The sequence below is a fragment of the Vicugna pacos genome, chromosome X (genome assembly GCF_048564905.1).
Source record: "Vicugna pacos chromosome X, VicPac4, whole genome shotgun sequence".
NCBI lineage: Eukaryota > Metazoa > Chordata > Mammalia > Artiodactyla > Camelidae > Vicugna > Vicugna pacos.
In genome coordinates this window covers 67635329-67650543 of record NC_133023.1, presented here as the reverse complement: position 1 = coordinate 67650543, position 15215 = coordinate 67635329, and positions in this window count along the sequence as shown.

Here is a 15215-nt window from a genome sequence, read left to right as displayed (position 1 = left end):
ATATAAGTATTTGAATCCCTACCTTAATTTTCGGGGGTGCGGGATGGTATTTACCTGGAAATAAACTTGCTGTCATATGAAAATTCTGTTTAACTTTTTGAAGTGCTGCCATAATCTTTCCAGAGTGGCTGCACAATTTTATATGCCCATCAGCAATGCACAAGAGTTTCAGTTTCTCCACATATTCAACACATTGTTATGTTCTGTTATTTTGATAATTCCCATCCTAGTGTGTGGGAAGTGATTTGATATGTTTTCCTAATGTTTAGTGATGCTGTGTATCTTTCTGTGTGCTTATTGACCATATTTGTATATTTTCATTGAAAAAGTCTATTCAAGTATCTTGTGCATTTTAAAAATTGAATTGCTTGTTTTTTTAATTGATGAGTTATACGGTTTTGTTATATATTCTGAATATTAATCCCTCTTCATCAATTCAATTAGCAAACATTTTCTCTGATCATATGGGTTGCCATTTCATTCTGCTGATAGTCATTTAATGCATAAGAGTTTTTAATTTTCGTGTAGTCTGATTTACCTATTTTTCTTGTTGCCTGTGCTTTTGGTATCATATCCAAGAAATCAATGCCAAATCCAGTGTCATGAAACTTCCCCTATGTTTTCTTCTTAGAGTTTTATAGCTTTATCTCTTATGTTTAGCTTTTTGATTCATTTGAGTAAATGTAAGGTTAAAGTGTGACTTCACTCTTTTGCATGTGAGTATTCAATTTTCCCAACATCATTTGTTTAAGTGTTCTTTCTCCATTAAACAGTCTTGGCACCCTTGTCAAAAATCATTTAACTATATATGTGATGGTTTATTTCTCGGCTCTCTATTCTATTTCACTGGTCATTACAGCTGTTATTATGACATACTGTTTTGATTACTGTAGATTTGTAGTAACTTTTAAAATCAAGAAGTGTGAGAACACTTTTTTTTCAAGATTATTTTGACTATTTGAGTTTCTTTGAAATTTCACATTAACTTTAGCATGGATCTTTCTGTTTTGATAAAAATACATAATTAGAATTTTGATAAGGATTGTGTTGCATGTGTAGATCACATTGGGTAGTACTGGCATCTTAATAATATTGTCTGCCAATTCTTAAGCACAATAAATCTTTCCATTTATTTGTGTCTTTTAAAATTTCTTTAAACAATATTTTGTAGTCTGCAGTGTACAGGTCTTTCACCTTCTTGGTTAAGTTGATTTATAAGTATTTTACTCTTTTTGGTGGTATTGTAAATTGAATTATTTTCTTAATTTACTTTTTAATTTTCCATGATTAATGTATAGAAATGCAACTGATTTTTGTGTGTTGTGATTTTGTATTCTACAGCTTTTGGTGAATTTGTTTATTCATTCTAACTTTTGTAGCATCTTTAGTATATTTTAAATATGAGATAATGTAGTCTGTGAATAGTGATAATTTCACTTCTTTTCCAATTTGGGTCTTTATTTTGCTTCTACTTCTTAACTAATAGCTCTGGCAAGGCCTTCCAGTTCATTGTTAAATAAAATAGTTATAAAACTGGGCATTATTACCTTGTTCTTGATTTTAGAAGAAAATACTTTCAGATTTTCATTGAGGATCTGACCTTGGTTATTTTGAAGTAGTTTCCTTCTACTGTTAGCTTTTTGAGTTGCTTTTTTTTTTTTTAATCAAGAAAAGGTGTTGCATTCTATTAAATGTTTTTTCTTGCATCATTTGAGATTATCATCTTTTTTCTCCTTTATTCTGTTAATGTGGTGTATTACACTGATTGATTTTCATTTGTTAAACCATTCTTGCATTACAGGAATAAATCCCATTTGGTCATGGTGTATATTCATTTAATAAGCTGCTGAATTCAGTGTCCTAATATTTTGTTAAGGAGATTCACATCAATATTTATGAGACATTTGTCTATATTTTTTTTTCTTGTAATTTCTTTCTCTGGATTTGTTATTAGGATAATGTTTATTTCACAGAATAAGTTTAGAAGTGTTTTCTCTTCAAATTTAAGTTTTAAGAAGGATTAGTTCAAATTAGTTTTTAAAAGTTTGGTATAATTTATCACTGAAGCTATCTGATCCTGAACTTGACTCTGTTGGGAGATTTTTGATTACTGATTCAATCCTCTTACTAGTTATAGTCTATTCAGAGTTTCAGAGTTTCCATTTTTTTCAAAATTCAGTCTTGAATTGTTGTGTGTTTCTGGGAGTTTGTACTATTCAGCTAGACTATCCAATGTGTTGGTGTACAATTGCTCATACTACTGCACTCTAACTTTTTTAAAATTTCTGATTTTAGGTATTTGAGTCTTCTCTCTTTTATTCTTAGTCAATCTAGCTAAAGGTTTGTCAATTCTGTTGATCTTTGCAAAGAACTAACTCTAATTGATTTTCACTATTGTTTTCTACTGTCTATTTTATCTGTGTTTTAATCTCTATTTTTCCCTTCTTTCTATTAGATTTGGTTTTCAGTTGTTCTTTATTTTTAGCTCCTTAACGTGTTGCAGATTTCAGATATTCTTTCTTTTTAATGCAAGCATTAAAGATACAGATTCCCTGTTAGCATTGTTTTCACTGCATCTAGCATGTTTTGGTATATTATGGTTTTCTTTTCATTTGTGTCAAGATATTTTCTAGTTCTCTTTGTATATTTCTCTTTGACCTGTTGCCTTTTTAAGAAGATGTCATTTAGTTTCCACATATTTGTAGATTTTCAGTTAGCCTCTGCCATTGATTTTGTTGTTTTTGTTTCATTCCATTGCGATCAGAAAAGCTACTTTATATTGTTTCAGTCTTTTTGTATTTAATAAGACTTGTCTTGCAGCTGAAGATATGATCTATCCCAGATAATGTTTTTTGTGTACCTGAGAAAACTCTGATTTGCTATTGTTGGGTAGAATGTCCTGTACGTTTCTGTCAGGTCCAATTACTTTACTGTGTTGTTTATGTCCTTCGTTTCCTTTTTGATCTGGTTTGATTTGTCTGGTTGCCCTATCTATTATTTACAGGAGGTATTGAAGTCTATGATTATTGTAGAGCTGTCTATTTCCCTTTAATTATGTCAATGTATGCTTCATATATTTAGGAGCACTGATGTTTGGTACATATATGGTTATAATTATCATATCTTCTTGGTGAGTTGATCCTTTTATTATTATATAATATCCTTTGTTTCTTATAACAGTTTTTGATTTGAAATCTATTTTCTATAAATTAGTATAGCCATACTTGCTGTATTTCCGTTACTGTTTACATTAAATATCTTTTGCCGTTCTTTTACTTTCAACCTATGTGTGTCCTTAGACCTAAAGTGCATCTCTTGTGGACAGCATACATTTGGATCCTGTTTTTTTTCTTTTTTCCAGTTCATTTTGCCGATCTGTGTCTTTTGATGGAGAAGTTTAATTTATTTACATTTCAAGTAACTATTGATAGGAAAGGACTTACTAATCCCATTTTATTACTTGTTTTCTGTGTGCTGTATAGCTTTTCTTTTATTTTCTCCCTAATTGTGTTTAGTTACTTTTATGTATTGATATGTTTTGATCCCCTTCTCTCATCTTGTGTATATTTTATAGATATTTTCTTCATGGCTACCATGGGGATTATATATAACATGTAAAGATATAGCAATCTATTTTAAACTGATACCAACGGAACTTCAACTGCAAACAAAAAATATATTTCTTAACAATCCTCCCTCCCTCCTTAATATTATTGATGTCTCCAATTAAATATTTGTATATTGTGCACCTATTAACATGGATTTAAAATTATTATTTATGCTTTTGTGTTATAAATGAGGTAAAGGAATAAAAAGTATTGTTATGACCCAAAATTCCATTATACTTATTTTTATATTTTTCCATGTATTTACCTTTACCAGGGATCTTTATATATTTTTATGGCTTTGGGTCCTGCCTAGTGTACTCTTGTTTCACCTTGAAGGACTCTTTTTAACATTTCTTGCAGGAAGATCTATAGTCATAAACTCCCTCAGCTTTTATTTATTTAGGAATGTCTTAATTTCTTCCTCAGATTTAAAGAATAGTTTTGTCAGATATATCATTGTCAGGTATTTTTTTTCCCATTAGCACTTAAAATATATTGTACACTGACTTCTATAGACTGTAAGTTTTTTTGTTGAGAAATTCAGCAGTAGTCTTATTGAAGATTTCTTGTATGTGACGAGTCATTTTTCTCTTGATGTTTTCAAGATTTTAGATTTGACTTTGGCTTTTGTTTTGTTTTGTTTTTTATTTTTAATTTTTTTAGTGGAAGGGTAATTAGGTTTTATTTATTTATTTATTCTTAGAGGAGGTACTGGGGATTGAATTTAAGACCTCATGCATGCTAAGCATGCACCCTACCACTTGAGTTATACCCCACCCTCCTTGACTTTGGCTTTTAACATTTGACTATAGTGTATCTCTTTGTGGATCTCTTTGAGTCCTCCTTGGAGTTCATTAAGCTACCTACATTTATATATCCATGTGTTTCCTCAAATCTGGAAAGTTTTATGTCATTATTTCTTCAAATCAGTTCTCTGCCCTTTCTCTCTTCTCCTTTTGGGATTCCCATATAGTATATATTGGTGTGCTTAAAGGTTTCCCCAAAGTCTCTCAAGCTGTATAGCTTTTCTTAATTTTTTTTTGTCCTTTACACTTGACAAGTTCAAATCACTTGTGTTAAGTTAGTTGATTCTTTTGCTTGTTCAAGTTCCTCTAGTGAATTTTTTAAATTCAGTTGTTAAACTTTTCAACTCCAAAATTTCTCTTTGGTTCTTTTTTTGTAATTTCTATCTTTTTGTTGACATTCTTATTTTTTTTTTCATACACCATTGTTCTCTGTATTTGTTTTCCTTTAGCCCTTTCAGTGTGCATAAAACAGTTGTTTTGAAGCCTGTTTTTCCTTAGGGTCAGTTTCTGGGGGGTTATTTTGTTATTTTCAATGAGCTATGTTGCCTTGTTTCTTTGTATGTATTTTGGTCTTTTGTTTAAATTGAGCATTTGATAAAACAACCACCTCTCGAGTCTTTACAGACTGGTCTCATGCAAAAGAAGACTTTCATTATTAATTAGCTCAACATTAAAAGCTTACGGTCTTCTCAGACCTTTTCTGTGCATACACTTTCCCTAGATCTGTCTGTGTGTTTTTTCCCCAAAATACCCCATATATTTGGCTGCTTTCTTTCTTTCTTTCTTTCTTTTTTTTTTTTTTTGTAAAGGTAGATTTATTCAGAGAGATACACTGAAAGGCAAGAGAAAGGCCATGAGATATGGGGGTTGGGTGCTCAGATTAAAAGTAGGTATACACTCCATAGACAGAGTGTGGGCCATCTCTGAAGAGGGAGAGAGAGGGGCTTTGGCTGCTTTCTAATACCTTAGTTTCCTTTAAAGTCTCACCTATGTTTCTACTTTAGGCCATAGGTATACCATCGTATTACTCTAACAATATTTTATTGCCTCATGTTTCTGTGGCTCTGCAATACCCCTGCAGTTTTTACATGCAATTCTGTGATCTTCTTCAACCACAATATGCAAAACAATCCTGCCAGTCCCTTGTAGTCTCCAGGCCTAGCATGACAGAAACCAGTCCTTTGGGCAGCCCAAAGTTAGACCAGAACATGATACATAAGTTCTACTCTTTTTTTTCATTTGGAGGAAGGGAGTTTATAATTGAGCTCTTTCCCCTGACTACACTATGTCACACCAGTGAGAGGGTGGGCAAGGGTGAACAAATATGCCATGATGTTAGTGCAGGCAGAGAGTTAGATATGAACAGAGAAAGGAGGACACAGGCCAAATGGCAGGAATTGGGCAGAAAGGAGGGGCACAGGCCAAATGCAAGAAACCATATGTCATGTAAGCACCAGGGGTCCCTGGGCAGAGAAAGAAAAGCAGGAACCTCTAGGCTGATAAGTGGTCACATATTTTGGGGTGATGAGAGGCCTAGAGGCCAAAAAAGAAAAGCGGGAAAAGGCAGGAATCTCCAGTGTCCGAATGTAACTTTTTGCTTGCTATGCCCTCATTTCAATAAAATTAGCCTTGCAGATTAGAAGTACCCATTATGCACTGACAACATGACACTCCCAATCCAGACTATATGACAAAAATCCCTTCTCTCTTCAGGAAGATAAAGTTGGGATGAAAATCAGGAAATACAACCCCAAACCCTTCCCTCCCTAATAAATATTCCGCCCACTCATTTTTATACTCTATGTAACCAGCTTGCCAAAGAAACTCAGGACAGCTGCTCACCTGAGCCTGCCCGCTCTCCCTCTGAGAGTGTAATATCCATCCCTTAATAAATCTTCACTTTATTTTCTTAACCTCTGCGTCTTATCTCTGAATTCTTTCTGGGATGGGACAAGAACCTGGACACTGGTTACATCTACTGGCAACAATGATTTTTTTTACTGTTTTGAGTGTGGCCTATTCATTTGGTTAGTGCAGATCCTTGACTGACTTCTAGAGCTCCCACAAAGCTATTTTAGTCATCTGTGGCAATTTACTTGATATTTCCATGGGAAACGAGGACCTGTTGCTGAGGTGACGCCCATGTTTGACTGATTTTTCTAGTGTATCATTTTGATTCCTTTCTCTTTTTCTTTTCTGTGTATATATATATTTAGTTATTTTTAGGAGCTAAACTGGGGATTACAATTGACTTTATAAATATATAAAAATCCATTTTGAATTATGCCCTCTTTTTTCCTCTGCATTTGGATTACATAATTTCTATCAATTTATCTTCAATTTTGCTAAATCTTACTTCTGTGTGTTCAAATCAATTGTTAAATCTCTCCAGTGATTCTTTTGATTTCAGTTATCATCCTTTTCAGCTCCATAATTTCTACTTCATTTTTTAATAATTTCTTTACCTTTAGTAATTTTCTGTATTTGATGAGATTCTGTCATCATCCCTTTACTTTTTAAAACATAGTTTCCCTTTGTTCTTTGAACATGTAAATAATTTTCCTTTTGAATATTTGTTAAGTGCAAAAACTGGGTCTTTTCCCAGTGGTTTCTGTTACCTGATTTTTTTAAAAAATTCTATGTTTCTGTCAAACTTTCCTCTTTGCATTTCTTGTGATTTTAAGTCAAAAACCGGACCTTTTTCATAATAAATGTAGCAAGTCTGCGTAATGGTCCTCTTTAGAGCATTTGACTGTTGTTCCTTAGTTGTTCCTTTGTTTTGTGATTTAGTTGGACTTTTTCTTAAGCTTATTTTTCCACAATATAAAACTTTTGTTTCCACTGCTGGGAAGATGCAGCCTTGGATGTACATGCAGTCACTCTGGGATGACGGTGATTTTATAGGACTCTCTTTTATTATCTCTTTCCCCGATCACCCCTAGCTGTTAAGCGTCAATAATTGTAGGATGATTCCTCTATTGTTTTCAACAATATCCTGGGGCATAAATTGCCTCACATTCTGAAGCAACTAAATTTAGATCCCTTTACAGGGGTAGTTTATGAGTCCAGTTTTTGAGGTTTGTTTTGATCCCAGAATGGCTTTTCTTAGCTGTCTGTTTCTCTGCTTCTCTCTGATAAACTCGCTGGCCTGTGATTTAGCTTATTGGTCTCATGGAGATACCAGCCTCCTCTTAGTTACTTACCCCATAAATCACAATTATTTTGGATCATGTCCTTAAACTTGAAGTTTAAGTTGACACTACACACTGTTTCAAATAAAGTCAGTATCTTTGAGGTGAGCTTTCAGGACTTCTCTCTTCTTAAGTCCTGCATCTACACCTGGGCAAAATCTCTGAGCCATAACTTCAGAGCTAGGGGCACAAAAAAATGTTCTGCTTCTCCCAGAATTATATCCACTTTACAAGCAAGATGCTGAGCTAATGTAGCAATCTCTAATTTTTTTTTTTAACTTGCCTCACAATATTGAAATTTTGTCCTACAAGCAAGCTGGAATGACAACAATTGGGTCTCAGTATTCACCTACCATGCCTGGTGACCTCTTGGCCATACTTTTCTGGAATTTAGCCCCTGCAACACAGACTTTAGGAGTAATGAAAAATGCAGATATCCCCTCCTGGGGAGATAATGTAGCACTTGACTAGAATCTGGAGGAAGAAAGAACTCTCTTTTCTTCACCACAATGGTTACTGCAAGGAGGGGAAAAAGGCCTCGGTTCTTTGTCTTATCCAAGAAAAAGAGTTTAAATGGGAGACTTAAAGCGTGGTATAAGCAGAAAGTTTTATTAGTAAAGCAAAAGTTAGCAAAGCAAAGTACACATTTAAGAATTGAAAGCCGCCCCAACCCAAGAGAGGAAAATGGCGGCATTCTTTTGCTTCTCCTGTCTTATATCCTGGCTTAGGGGTGTTCTCATGATTGATTGATGGCTCATATCCCTTGAATGCTTAGGCATATCCATCTTCTTTGCGCATACTCTTATCCATGATGCACACAGAAAAACCTACAGGAAGGGGCCCAAATTGCAATGCTAATTACATTATAATGAACATTGGGTCATGTTAAATGGTGTCCTTCTCTCTACTGCTCAGCAGCAACATTCAATTTTAACTGGCTTCTTTGCTGGCCCTTATTTTAGAGAAGGTAAAACTCTTTGAAGTCCCTTATCCTGGGCACAGATGTACTGTTATTTTCTGGATTGTTCCCTCCCCTCTCCTCTCCTTCTTATCTGATGCTCATTTCTATCTAACTGCCTAACACAACCACCTGGAATGGAGTTGCCATCAAGCTGATATGCTAAGTATGGAATTGGGATAGGGTGGGGGAGGAGGAGTGGAGAGGAGAGTCTCAAGGGCTAAAGACTCCAGCTGTTCTTAATGGTATTTAGTAGATTTTCTTAAATGTTCACTCATATGCTGTGTTACTCTAGGACAATTTCCAATTAATTCAATTTTTGTTGACCATTTATGGCTGTTTTGCTGGGGAGAGGATATGTAGAACTTACTCTGTTATTAAAAAGTGTATTACCCTGTGTGTTAGATTTGCTCATTACTATCTTTCAAGCACTTAGTATAGTGCTTAATGTATTAGAGACTCATTGAAGAGAATACTGAATTAAATGTTTGTGTATTCGTTTCCTACTGCTGTTGCAAAAAATTCCCACAAACTTAGTGGCTTCCAACAACACAGATTTATTATCTTATAATTCTGGATGTTGCACATCAAAAATGGACCTCACTGGGTTAAAACCAAGGTGTTAGCAAGCCTGGGTTTCTTCTGAATGCTCTAAGAGGAATCCATTTTCTTGCCTTTTCCAGATTCTAGAGGTCACCTACATTCCTTGCCTCATGGCCTGTTCTTCCATCTTCAAAGCCAGCATCATAAATCCTTAAATATCTCTTTCCAACTCTGATATTCCTTCTTCTCTCTTATAAGCACCCCTGTGATTACATTTGGTCCATACAGACAACCAAGGACAATTTCCCAATTTCAAGATTTTTATTTTAATCACATATCAAAAGTCCCTTTCTCTATGTAAAGTAACATATTCACAGATTCTGTGGACTATTGTGGGAATACAGAACAATGTGATGTCTCCTAAAGAATAAGGAATATACAAAGTTCCCTTGTGACGGGTTAAGGCTATTAAACAGAAACCAGATGCTTCCTGGAAGCAAGCAATATTAGTCTCAGAAAACTGAGCTAACATGAGCAGACAACTGCTCCAGCACATACACTCTGCCATTTGCTAAAGGGAGGTCAAAAAGGTTATCTGTGACCAGATCTGACCTATTCACAAGTCAGAAGAATGAAGCCAGGAGGAGACAGGATGATGACTATCTTTTAATGACTAGTCTAGACCATTGGGAGCCTGGTGGTTGCTGTTAGGCATCAGTAATCCTCACAACTATTCTTAGATTATTTCTTGCTAGAGAATCATAATAAATATGATGCAGATCAGGCATTCAGGGCTCTTGATCCATGAGGTCCTGAGTCCCCTGGTCCCATTTTTGATCTTACTCTTGTGTCTGTCTTTCTTAAGTGCTGCGTCTCATGTGCATTTACAGGAACCGTTGTTGCACTGGCCATTATTCTGCCCACCACAAGAGAAAGGAGGGAGTAGGAAAGAGTAAAGGTTTGTTCTATTTGTTTATCACTTATACATAAGAAAATAATTTTATGCTTCAGATATATACTTTATTTCACTTAAATTAAGTAAAACTACAATAAAAAAAAACAAAAACAACTAAACAAAAACTGATAATGCCAAGTCAACTGTATGCATTATATTTTTCTAAAGTGCTCTGATAAATATTTACAAAGTCCTAAGCTAGATAATAATTTATGTTTATGGCAGTGTTTCTTGCATCAATTTAATAATTTTTAAGAGTTGTGGAAAACATTTACTTCCTTCTCCTCCTGTTAAAGCCTAGTATCCCAAATTTATTTTTTCAATATTCATGCACCTAGATACAATTCTCTTAAAACAGAAATAAAAGAATGTGATGATTTTAATATAAGAATATCTTATGAAATTTTTTTGCACTTTTATTTACTTATTTATTTATTTATTTATTTAGGGAAGTAATTAGGGTTACTTACTTATTTTTTTTTAGAGGAGGTACTGAGGACCCTGTGTATGCTAAGCCTGCACTCTACCATTTGAGCTATACCCTCCTCTACTTATGAATTTTTTTACTCAAGGAAAAATGTATCCAGGAAAATCCTAATCTTACAGGTACTTCAGTAACATATATTTGATAAGGCCCAGGACCAAATTCTCTACTTCTTCTAAGTTTGACACAGCACGATTTGCAAAAAGACCTGTTTAGAGGCAAACATAATTGGAGAAGGATATATTTTGACATTTGCTTTGTAATTCTGCCCATTCTGCATTTAAGTCTGTTCTGAATAATCATTAAAACCACAAAAACTCTGCCAAGGTTCATGCCCTTTCTGGGGAAAAATGCATTTTAAATATAATTGACCATTGAAGATTATTTTCTCCATGGGCTTTATTCTGAGTCACTGGGAGAAAGCATCTGCTGTTATATATGAATCAAAACTTGAAAACCTATGTTGGCTCATTGTGTCCATTGTCTTTCTTTATTTCCTCGCCTTTTCCACCAATATTCACAATCTCCTTCTGTATCCCTGTTATTCTCTGCTTCGTTCACTGTTAATGAGTTGAGATAGAGTACACCATGTCTTTCTACACTTGTTCCTTGTATTTAAGGAAAGTTAAGTAAAAATCTATATTGTATTATCTCTTAGCCTGATGCTATCCTCATGTACTTTGTGGTGGTGTTAAGCTTTTCTGTATAAAGAAACACCCTTTCTTGATCTTCGAAAACGAATCTGTAAATCATTTACTTATGTGGAAAGGTGATAATGACAACAGATCTTAGAAAGGCATTGTAGGTTCTTTTTGACCTAAATACCAACTTTATTATTTTACTAATTTTTCCACTGTTACCAGAATAGCTGAGTATACTATGAAGTACGATATTTAATCATGTACACATAATAATATTTTTGTGAAATGATTGACTTAATAAGATTATCTTATTTTAACCTCTTATCAACCTCAAACCACTCATATTATTTTATACCTGCATCCACAGGTATTTTAAATTACTGTTGATATCACACAATATTTTAACATGGTTATAAATAAAACAAGTTTCTCCTTTTTAGGTTTCTAATAATTCCAAATCTTAATTTTAATTGTAGACTTTTTCTAGTATACCATTTGTTTCACAACAAACACCATCCCCTATCACAAAGCAAATATATTCAGTTACAGTATAGACCTGGTTGAAGCCTCTTCTCTTCTCTTCCTTGGTCCTGAGTTTAATAACCTCTTTATGTTTCATTGTACTCTTGATCACTTCTTTTCTTTTTAGGATACCTTGTTCTGGAAATAGTCTTTCTCTTAAAGGTTGTTCAAGCAACAGAGCAAGCTCAATAGGTACCCTTATGAGTCTAAAGAAGAGATGCCTTCTTCATCACTATTAAATATTTTGTTTCTTGGGGCCTTCTTACATCATACTTTACAGATGTACTTCATTTTCCCATTCCAATTTTGTTCTTTTCCCCTCAGTTACATCTGTCTAGGTTTCTTTTTTTTATTTTTTCAGGTGCAGCTTACTCTTGGCTTTTCTTGTCTATCTTAATTAGATGCTTCTCCTGCAGTGATGTCATGTATTTTCCAATTAGAATATAAGTTACAGTCAAAATATAAATTCAACACAGACATCAATAGCAAAGAAAAATCACCAGAAAACTAATGTTTTCTGCCTTAGTCCTTATATTATTTCCCTTCAATAACAAGAATAAACCTTTGGAGCTTGATTTAAAACTAGAGCTATACCCATGGTTGGAGGAAGAAGAGAGGATAAGAGTATGGAGCACTTAGAACTTTGTCTGTGTGTACAATTAGCTGTTAACATCTATGCTAATATTGGGAATTGATACTTATCCAAAAGGAAAAGGAGTATTTTTGTTGAATGAATTGTTATTCCCTATCTACATTACATTTAAAATAAATTTCAAAATGTTCAAAAAATAAGATAACATGATATCTCTACTCTCTATATTCCTAGGAAGATGACATTTGCTTTCTTTACTTCTGTCCATCATGATCATATAATGAAATCTCTTTATAATTTCCATCCTAAATGTATCTTGGTTAAGCTAACATTTTAGTTCCTTAAATATAAACCACTGTAGCTCAGTGGAATCCTTTATGTTACTTTACCATTTTTGTAGCCCAAGCTCATAAAGTCATAGTTAAAAAAAAGATGACTGAAACTTACAAGATCTAATGTGCACACTAATATAAGGTAGCAAATAAAATAATACGTGGATAAATAATATTTGTGTTATTCCTCATAGTTTATTCATGTATCCAATCTAAACTAGGAAACTTTCACCCTTGCTGAGTGTTAGAAAAGCCAATTGTGACACAGTGGCTGTACCAACCAAATGTGTTTCATAAATTCTTTTTAGTTTTGAATTTGAGCAGACATTGAAAAAATATTTTATATGTAAGATAACAGGGTTTACTCTTTTGAAGAGTTTCAGACCTTGAATACACAGTGTGTGTATAAATGAGGCTTTGTGTCTTAAGTATAAGACAAACAAAACACTGTACTGAATGGTCAAATAAAAGGATAAGTGAGAATTTTAATATTTTCTACAATAAAAAAATCTCCTCTATTCTTTGGCTAGATATTGCTGTTCTATTTGTGTGTGCATTTGTATATGTTTTAAGTAAAAATTATCCTAAGAGAAAGCTGCTAGAATTCCTACTCTCCTATTAGTGTATGTTAAACTAGTTTGAATTTTTAAAAATTATTCTTTAAATTTTTTATTGTAGTGTAATACACAAACAGAAAAATATACAAAGCATGAATTTTTTACAAAGTGAATACACCCATGTAGCCAGTTATGGTCTTTTTTGAATAATTCTGTGAACTCGGAGTGAAGTAAAACTGTTAGGTTGAGGACCAGGTGGGATGCTGCACTTCTGGCTGATAGAACTAGCTGTGTAGATATCTTTTCTCACTGGGAGGGGTTTCTTCCTCATAATGTATTCATATATCCAACCTAACCTAGAAACCTTTCACCCCTGGCAGGAGGAGAGGCATTTATGGCTAGACCTACGGGATCCTATGAGGCTCAAAGATGTCAAGGTAGCACTTGAAAGTTTAGATCAGACATGACTATCCATCCCCGATGTCTCAACATCTCTTAGTCTTTGGTAACAACTAAGACTTTTAGGAAGTAGAAGTGCCTCTTTAGGAAGAGAAGTAGGCATTTGACCATGAAGAAGAGGGCCACATGATGAGATGGTCATCTAAAACATGAACTTTAGAAGTATTTCTCCCTTTATGGCCAATAAAGAGAATTGAGGGAATCTGTGTGACATTAGTATAAAAAGTTAATGTCCCCAAAAGGCTTGAATATAGATTAATCAGTCCCTGAGGGAATAATGATACCCAGCAGAGGGTCTATTTATCATTTTGTGATTTAAATAGCAGTTATTTGAGGATGTTATTATGTCTCTAAATTTATTTGAATGTCTAGGACCTATTGAGAAGATGAAACTTCCACACAGCATCTTTTCCAAGAACCCCAATTGTGTATTCTGAGAATTGAAATAAGTGTCTTGATCACTATCAGTAATGTCTGAAACTCAAAAAGAGAAAAGGAGTGTTCTGGTGAAGCCTTTTATTCTGATCTTAGCATATATGGAGAGATCTGTTACCTTAATTTACATTTTGCATATCTGTATGGCAAAAAATTCCAGAGTCTTTTTTACCCCAAAGGGGGTAACTCTTATGAAATGTCCTAATCATTTGGAAAAGTGTGCAGATTGGTCCACTTGTTGGCCATGGCATCCAATGCTAAGATGGCTGCCATAAGTCTGGCCAATTTGCTGACCCTTGGGTTCTACCCTTTATCAAAGGCAACCTGTTTAAGGAATGGAAAGCTGCAACATTCCACTGAGTTCCATCACTTATGATGGTGCTATCCATATAGCCTACATGATTCATAAAGCATATAAATCCCCTTTTTTTTATTATTTTATCCCAAGGGACCCTCAGGTAGCCAAGTGGTATGAGGGAAGAATTATCTCTGCCAGCACTATGGCACCTGGCAAGGTACTGTGGCTTGAGGAAGCCTCATCCTTCTGCAGGCAGAATATGCCAGAAGCTTCAGGTTTGGCTCCATCCTATAGCACTGAGATCTTGGTAGCTGTGCCAAGCTTCTGAGGTGCTGCTTCCATGGCCCAAGGCATAATGGGTAGCTAGGTATGGAAGGTTACAGCCTCAAGATATGTGAGAACCTCTATTTCCAGGAGATCCCAGTATATGGCCAGCAACTGCCACTCTAATGTTGTATAATGTAGTGCTGAGAAGTGTAGCTTCTTGCATCAGAAGCCCATGAGTAACTTAGGACAATGATAGTTGGTCCACAAATTTTAAGAGTCATGAGAGGAAGTTCTGAAACTTCTACAGTGAAGTCATTTCTGTAGTCTAAAGGAGTAATTATCGATTCAAACTGGAACTTATTCAAGAGCTTCTTATTAGAGGGAGCCTCATTCAAGGTGGGCTTATTTGTAAATAACAATATAAGTGAGATTGAAAAAAATTTAACTAAGGAGTACGTTGTTTCCAGAACCCAAAGTGTTAAAGATGTTGGACTCGTATGTCTTCAATGAGTGCGTCAAATAAATCTCCTCAGGGGGTGATATCATTAATGCAATGTCATATCTATA